At 41.2% G+C, this 8017-nt stretch overlaps 1 non-coding gene across 1 annotated transcript; it reads right to left on the bottom strand.

Annotated features, from left to right (window-relative positions):
- Positions 1-3081: 3081 nt before the first annotated feature.
- LOC123455491 lies at positions 3082-3188 on the bottom strand. The gene has a single exon (XR_006633952.1). It is a non-coding gene; the product is annotated as a U6 spliceosomal RNA (small nuclear RNA).
- Between the last annotated feature and the right edge of the window lie 4829 nt (positions 3189-8017).

The raw sequence follows: 8017 nt of genomic DNA, 5'->3' as shown, positions 1-8017 counted from the left end.
TTCGATGCCTGTATTTGAGGGCAAAAGTTAATATATTTCAGGTTTTTCTCATTTTATTTCCTCCCCAAAGTTGTGTAAATAATAAACAATTCATAAGAAAATTGGTGTTTAAAAATATGGCAAGAATATGATTATAGCATATAGGTATATTAAAAGCTTATTTTATTTAAGGGTTGCAGAGACGACTCAGTGGTTAAGGAACTTGCTTTCCAAGCCTAACAACCAGAGATCAATTGCTCAGTATCCACATAAGCCAGATAGATGCACAGAGTGATGCATGGGTTGGGAGTTTGTTTATAGTGGCTAGAGACCATGGAGCACCCATACTCTCCTCTCCTCTCCCCTCCTCTCCCCTCCCCTTCTCTCTCTTCCCTCTCTCTCTCTCTCTCTCTCTCTCTCTCTCTCTCTCTCTCTCTCTGTGTGTGTACCTCTCTCCTTGCAAAAAAAAAAAAGAAAAAAGAAAAAAAGCTTATTTAAGCCAGGCATGGTGGCACATGCCTGCCCAGCACTCGGCACTCAGAAGGCAGAAGTAGGAGGATCGCCGTGAGTTCAAGGCCACCCTGAGACTACATAGTGAATTCCAGGTCAGCCTGAACTAAAGTGAAACCCTACCTCGGAAAAAGAAAAAAAAAAAGGCTTATTTAATTTTTAAAACCAACTTAGATTCAACTAGTGTTGTAATATTGTTATCTGTATATCAGACATATGATGTTTTTCTTGCTTTCAAAGACTGTCAGTTATTGCATACAAGGTGGTTTTGCACCCCTAAGAATTGCTTGGCAGTGTCTAAAAACAGTTGTTGGTTGTCCCAGCAGAGAAGCACTTCTCTAGTAGGTGGAGGACGAGAGGACGGGACTGTGGTAACCACTCTGGTATGTACAACACAGGCTTCCTCTCAGCGACTTAAAGTCATCGGCAACCCGAATTCTCCCTGTCGCATGAGGGCTATCTTTGACGAAGCAGTACTCTTACCCTACAGTTTTTTGTTTTTTCTTTCTCACTTTCTCTCTCTTTCTCTCTCTCTCTTTCATTCCTTCCCTTTTTCCTTCTCTCTGAACAAAAATTAAAAAAGGCTTTGTGGAATCATTAGTAAACTTTTTTATAAATTGCTAAAACGAAATAAAAACATAATAGAAAATAAATGTTTACTAGAACTAGCCTGTTTGCAGCATTTAACTGGTTTTTATTTCTCATATAGGCATTCTTAAAAACTTTGAATTTAAGGAATGCATACTAGGGCTGGAGAGGTTAGCTTAGTGGTTAAAGCGCTTGCCTGTTCAAGGCTTGCTTCTCCAGGTCCTACATAAGCCAGATGCACATGGTGGTGCATGCATCTGGAGTTTGTTTGTGGTGGCTAGAGGCCCTGGTGCACCCATTCTCTCTGTCTCTAATAAATAAGTAAAAATAAAATCTTTAAAAAAAAATAAGAAAAGGAGGGCTGGAGAGATGGCTTAGCGGTTAAGCGCTCACCTGTGAAGCCTAAGGACCCCAGTTTGAGGCTCAGTTCCCCAGGTCCCACTTTAGCCAGATGCACAAGGGGGCACACGCATCTGGAGTTCGTTTGCAGAGGCTGGAAGCCCTGGCGCGCCCATTCTCTCTCTCCCTCTATCTGTCTTTCTCTCTCTGTCTGTCGCTCTCAAATAAATAAATAAATAAATAATTTAAAAAAAAAAAGAACAAAAAAATTTAAAAAAAATAAGAAAAGGAATGCATACTAGAATAGTTATAATTACAAATAAATAAAGGAAAAATTATGAAATTAGTTTATTCTGAATCCCATTGCAATGGAAAGCAGTTAACTTCTGATTACATATTCAACCAGACTGTATTATCATGGACCTAGTACTATATTAATAACTATAGACTGAAAACTATAATAACTACCAAGTATTCAATTCTTTAGCTGTAATATAATTTATGGTAGCTTGGACCTACTTTTAAAGGATGTATTGAAAGGGTATATGCATTTTAATTATTACTTATGTACATTATATCTTAGGGTTGTTGTTTGTTTTTCATTGGTTTTGTTTTGCTTTGGTTTTTTGTTGTTGTTTCTTTGGTTTTTTTTTTTTTTTTTGGTTTTTCAAGGTAGGGTCTCGCTCTGGCCCAGGCTGACCTGGAATTCACTATGTAGTCTCAGGATGGCCTTGAACTCCCGGCGATCCTCCTACCTCTGCCTCCCGAGTGCTGGGATTAAAGGCGTGCGCCACCACGCCTGGAGCAAGCCCGGCTTTCAGTTTGCCTTTCTTGAAAAAATAAACAAGCAAGCGAGCAAACAAACAAACCCAAGCCGGGCGTGGTGGTGCACGCCTTTTATCCCAGCACTTGGGAGGCAGAGGTAGGAGAATTGCGATGAGTTTGAGGCCACCCTGAGACTACATAATGAATTCCAGGTCAGCCTGAGCCAGAGTGAGACCCTGCCTCGAAAAACCAAAAAAGAAAAGAAAAGAAAAGCAAACTGAGAACTGCAGTGCCTCATTTGGATGTGTATGGAGTCTTGGAAGCCTGATTATCCTACGTTCTCCTACAAATGGACCTTGAGAACTTGTTTGGCGGTTCTAGCAAGGGAGCACTACTACTGGTATACCCTTGACCAAAGACTGATCCTCCTGTATTCAGGGAAGGTCCTGCTCTTTGACCAAGTGCTGAGTGATCAGTGAGATGACATATGTTGCAGCCAGATCACCCTCAGAGCCTATATCTTAGTTTTTGTTTATTTTTTAATTTATTATTTTTTTTAACTAATTAGTTTTGTACTTAGTGAATACAGTCTCCCCCTCCTTATTGAGGTATATGAGCCATGCATTGTGGAGTTAGCCCACAGTTATGGGTAGGAGATATGTCTCTGCATATCATGAACATGTGGCTCTGACATTCTTTGCGCCCCCTCTTCCACAAAATTGCCCTGAGCCATGTTGGGCTCATTTTTGGTCTGCTTCAATGATGAGGTGTTGGGGCCTCTGGGTCTCTGGCTATCTGATATGGTAGGAGTTGATTGTTCTCTGTGTCAATCTCTTTCACCCTTGTGCTGGTACCTGTTTCATCAAGAGAACAGCACCCTTGCTTGTTTTGCCTATTGTGAAAAATATGGAATGCTTCACAAACTTGCATGTCATCCTTGCACAGGGGCCATGCTAATCGTCTCTGTATTGTTCCAATTTTAGGATATGTGCTGCCAAAGCGAGCACCTATATCTTAGTTTTGGGTTTTTTTTTTAATTTTTTTTGTTCATTTTTTATTTATTTATTTGAGAGTGACAGACATAGACAGAAAGACAGATAGAGGGAGAGAGAGAGAATGGGCGCGCCAGGGCCTCCAGCCTCTGCAAACGAACTCCAGACGCGTGCGCCCCCTTGTGCATCTGGCTAACGTGGGACCTGGAGAACCGAGCCTCGAACCGGGGTCCTTAGGCTTCACAGGCAAGCGCTTAACCGCTAAGCCACCTCTCCAGCCCTATATCTTAGTTTTTAAATGAGGTAACTTTATTGACTTCTTAGTCTAGAAGTGGATTTTTGTTTTTATACCATAACATGAAATATTTCAGTTTTCTGGTTTTATGATTTCAAGAAATCTTTTCATGCAAATGATAGTACTAGACATATGATTATAAGATCTTGGTTAAAACTCATAGGCGTATACCCTAAAATCTCCACTCTTTACTATAGAGATCCCTGCTCAAGCCATGTTTGTGGCTGCTCTATTCACAATAGCTAGGAAATGGAATCAGCCCAGATACCCATTAACTGATGCATGGATAATGAAGATGTGGTACATATACACAATGGAATTCTACTCACGGACAAGGAAAAATGAAATTTGCAGGAAAATGGAGAAAATCATTCTAAGTGAGGTCAAGCAATAAAAGAAAACAAAAAGGCTGCATGTACTACTCTCTCATCTGCGTTCCTATCTGGGATCAAGCGGAGATGAGGGCAAACGGTAGTAAGCACCAAGAATGCGGACATAAATCTAGAATGAGACCAGCAAAGAGAAGAAACAGGGAGAGAGGAGAGGAGCAGTTACCTCACAGGCTAAGGGAGGGATAGAATGCTGGAGATGGGAGGGGCTTGGAGAGGTAGGGATGGTAGGGAGGAAATCACACAAAAGTTAAGACAAACTTTGAATCAGGTTCACAGAAGTCCTTATTCTGGACTGGAGAGATTGCTTAGCACTTAAGGCCTTAGGCACTCAAAGCTAAAGGAGCTGGGGCAAGGGGATATAAGACTATATCCTGTTACAATATATGTAAAAAAAATTTTTAACTTGGTAAAAGAAAATGTAGCATATAGTGAGTGAATAGTTGCTGATTTTCTGAGTAAATGAATTAATGACCCTGGTCATTCAGAGTTATTCAGGATTTCAAAATTAAATCAGCCAAGAATGGCATGAGTTGTCTGACATGCATGCATTCTATGTCAACAGCATATGCATATAGCTCGCTGGTATTTTTGTACAATCAAAAATTGTACTGCTTCAAGCAATGACTCTCAGTCTTAGTAGATATTGAAATCTATCATTTGGAAATCTTTAGGAAATACTACTGGACTTAGATTTTTTTTAAGCTCCCTGTATAATCCCAATTTACAAGGTTCTGTTTGGTTATTTGGATGGCTGGTTGTGGTTTTGTTAGTTAGTTATGCTTTGTAGCCCCAACTAGCCCAGACTGGCCCCAAGTTTACAACAATTCTCCTGCCTTAGCCTCCCAAATTCTGAGATTATAGTATAAGCTACAATGTCTGGCATTACAAAATTCCCTCTCTCTCTCTCTTTCTCTCTCTCTCTCCCTCTCTTTGTGTGTGTGTGTGTGTGTGTGTGTGTGTGTGTGTGTGTGTGTGTGTTTGTATTCTTATGTGTGTGGGGACACCTGCAAGTGTGTGTGTAGGCCAAAGGTTGACTTCTCCTCAACCCCCTTACTCTTTGAGGGAGGTTCTCTCAATGAACCTGGTGTCAACTGATTCAGCTAGACTGCCTTGCTAGCAAGCTACAAGGATCCCCTGCCTTTACTTCCCCATCTCTGGGATTGTGACCACACCCCAGTACCCAGCATTTATATGGGTGCTTAGGATCCAAATTCAGTTCCCCATGCTTGTGTGGCAAGCACATTACTAACTGTTCTGTCTCATAGCCCTGTAGCTGGATTCTTTTTTTTTTTTTTAATTTTTTATTTATTTGACAGCGACAGACACAGACAGAAAGACAGATAGAGGGAGAGAGATAGAATGGGCAAGCCAGGGCTTCCAGCCTCTGCAAACGAACTCCAGACGCGTGCGCCCCCTTGTGCATCTGGCTAATGTGGGACATGGGGAACCGAGCCTCGAACCAGGGTCCTTAGGCTTCACAGGCAAGCGCTTAACCGCTAAGCCATCTCTCCTGTAGCTGGATTCTTATACTGTACTCCCTACCCAGCTTTGGACCAACTCGGAAAATGAATCAGTATCCCCAGAGATAGAATGGAGGCATCAGCATGTCTTAACTGTCTCCTGATGACAATCACGCACAGATTAAATTCAGAACCACCACAAATTATCTTATGGCCAATGTCTAACCTGTGTTACAGGTGACAGTAATTGAAGGCCATCTGATGAAAAGTCTCCCCATAGTTAAAGAGCTAATTTGATTCTCTGAATCAGTCCACATTCAGCACAAAGACTCAAAATGAAAAGAAACTATTTTTTAAAATAAACTTAAAAAACCAAAAGTAAATAAATAAATAAACTCAGAGCCCAGAGCGGTGGTGCACACCTTTAATCCCAGCACTCGGGAGGACAGGTAGGAAGATTGCGATGAGTTTGGGGCCAGTCTGAGACTACAAAGTGAATTCCAGGTCAGCCTGGGCTAAAGTAAAACCCTATCTCGAAAGAAAAAAAAAAGGAAAAAAAATTAAAATGGGCTGGAGGAATGGTTTAGTAGTTAAGGCGTTTGCCTACAAAGTCAAAGGACACAGGTTCAGTTCCCCAGGACCCATGTTATCCAGATGCACAAGGGGGTGCATGTGTCTGGAGTTCGTTTACAGTGGCTGGAGGCCCTGCTGCAGCCATTCTCTCTCTCCCTCTTTCTCTGTCAAATAAGTAAATAAGTAAAAATAAATATTTTTAAAATAAATAAATAAAAATAAACTCAGTGGCTGGAGAGGTGGCTTAGCAGTTAAGGTGCTTGCCTGTGAAGCCTAAGGACCTAAGTTTGATTCCTCAGTACCCACGTAGCCAGATGCACAAGACAGTCCATGCATCTGGAGTTTGTTTGCAGTGGCTAGAGGCCCTGGCACACCCATTTTCTCTCCCTCTTTCTCTCTCTCTCTCTGTCATAAATAAATAATTTAAAAAATAAACTCATTTCTGACTACCAAGAATAAATAAGTAAAGTGTCAGCCGGGCATAGTGGTGCACACCTTTAGTCCCAGCACTCGGGAGGCAGAGGTGGGAGGATCACCACGAGTTCGAGGCCACCCTGAGACTACATAGTGAATTCCAGGTCTGCCTGAGCTAGAGCGAGACCCTACCTCGAAAAAAAAAAAAAAAAAAAAGTAAGATGTCATTTAGATCTAGAAGAGCTTGCCAGCTGTGCTCCCACACTTTTAGTCAGGTTATTTATTTGTATCTTGTATCTTGGATGATAATGAGAATAATCTTCCAGTACATTTGGAGAAAACTCGGGTCTGTGAGTGTTAAACCTTTGAGGGGGAGGCAGAGCCCAGTCACTGGCCTGCTGATGCGTTAGCGGCTGAAGTTTAACAGAGGGTAAACAATAGGAAAAGAGAAGATATATCTTTAGAGGACTGCCTGTTCTGCACCAGGTTTCCTGTGTGGAAAATCAAATGACTTGCAATTAATTGTTTGTGTGCAGAATTTTTGGCAGTGATGCCAAGAAAAGCATCAGATAGTGTGTCCACTCTGAGCAAAACACATCAAATGATGCATTCAGCAAATCCTTATTATCAGAACGCTGGTCATGTGAGAGATTTGCTTTGAGTGCTGCTTCAGGAGGCCCTTCCTGTGAACATGCTGTCTGGCTTGTGAAACACAGAGCTGCCAACGCAGAGCCACAGGTGGCCATGACTTGGCAAGTGATAAAACACCAGCCTCCCTGAGCACAATAGAAAATGAACAGGATTTTCCATCTGGGTTTCAGTACGTATAGAAAACACAAAGGATTTCTTGGGTAAACTGAGATTTACGAGTAAACATAATGCCCAAAACATAGCCCTATGTTTCCAAACACATACTTGAGTTTTGGAAGCATTTATGAAAAGTAACTTAATTTTTAGGCAAAATTTTTTTAAAGACATTTTTACTAAAGAAATGGCTTTCTTCCTTCTCTGGTTCCTTTGGTTATGCTTATGCTGTGACAGAATCATCACAGATATTTATATTCCAACTTTAGAGAAGTGTCATATGCAATGTATGTGCAGAGCATTTTTCAAGTACATAAAATTCCCTCTCTGTCTCACTCTAAGTCACAATATACAACCAACAGATGACTCACAAGATGTCGTTGGCCTAACACTACCAACTTCTGCACTCACCTTTGAATTTCTTTATCAGGTTCTCTGCAAGCTCCCAAGATGCTCATGTGAATCCACACGTTACTGCAGCTGCCACTTTCTAATTTTCACCCTGCATAATGTTGTGTATACCATCCCCATATAGCTGCACTTCATACTTCACCTCTACATCACCCAAGTGAATATGTATGTGTTTATGGATATATGTTATGAATATATGATAATATATATTCGAAATACTAAGCACCTGAGCAAATCCTTGCACCTGTAGCTGGATGTCTATTGGCTAAACCTGTTGCCTGGAATTATAAATCTCAGCTTCCAAGATGCAGTAATGGAGAACCAAGAACAATGCCAGAGAAGCTGCGTGCTATTCTGGGCTCTGCCACCTTATAAACCAGCCAGATGGAACACTCCATTTTCTTCATCCATAAAACAGAAATAAAAATGTTATAGCTTATTGTCCAGAATCATAATTAAGATCAGCTGAGGTAATGAACATCAAGGCATCTTTAA

This window comes from Jaculus jaculus, chromosome 16, assembly GCF_020740685.1.
Source record: "Jaculus jaculus isolate mJacJac1 chromosome 16, mJacJac1.mat.Y.cur, whole genome shotgun sequence".
Lineage (NCBI taxonomy): Eukaryota > Metazoa > Chordata > Mammalia > Rodentia > Dipodidae > Jaculus > Jaculus jaculus.
The sequence above is the reverse complement of the archived record's forward strand: the minus strand, read 5'-3'. Positions and strand labels throughout refer to the sequence as shown.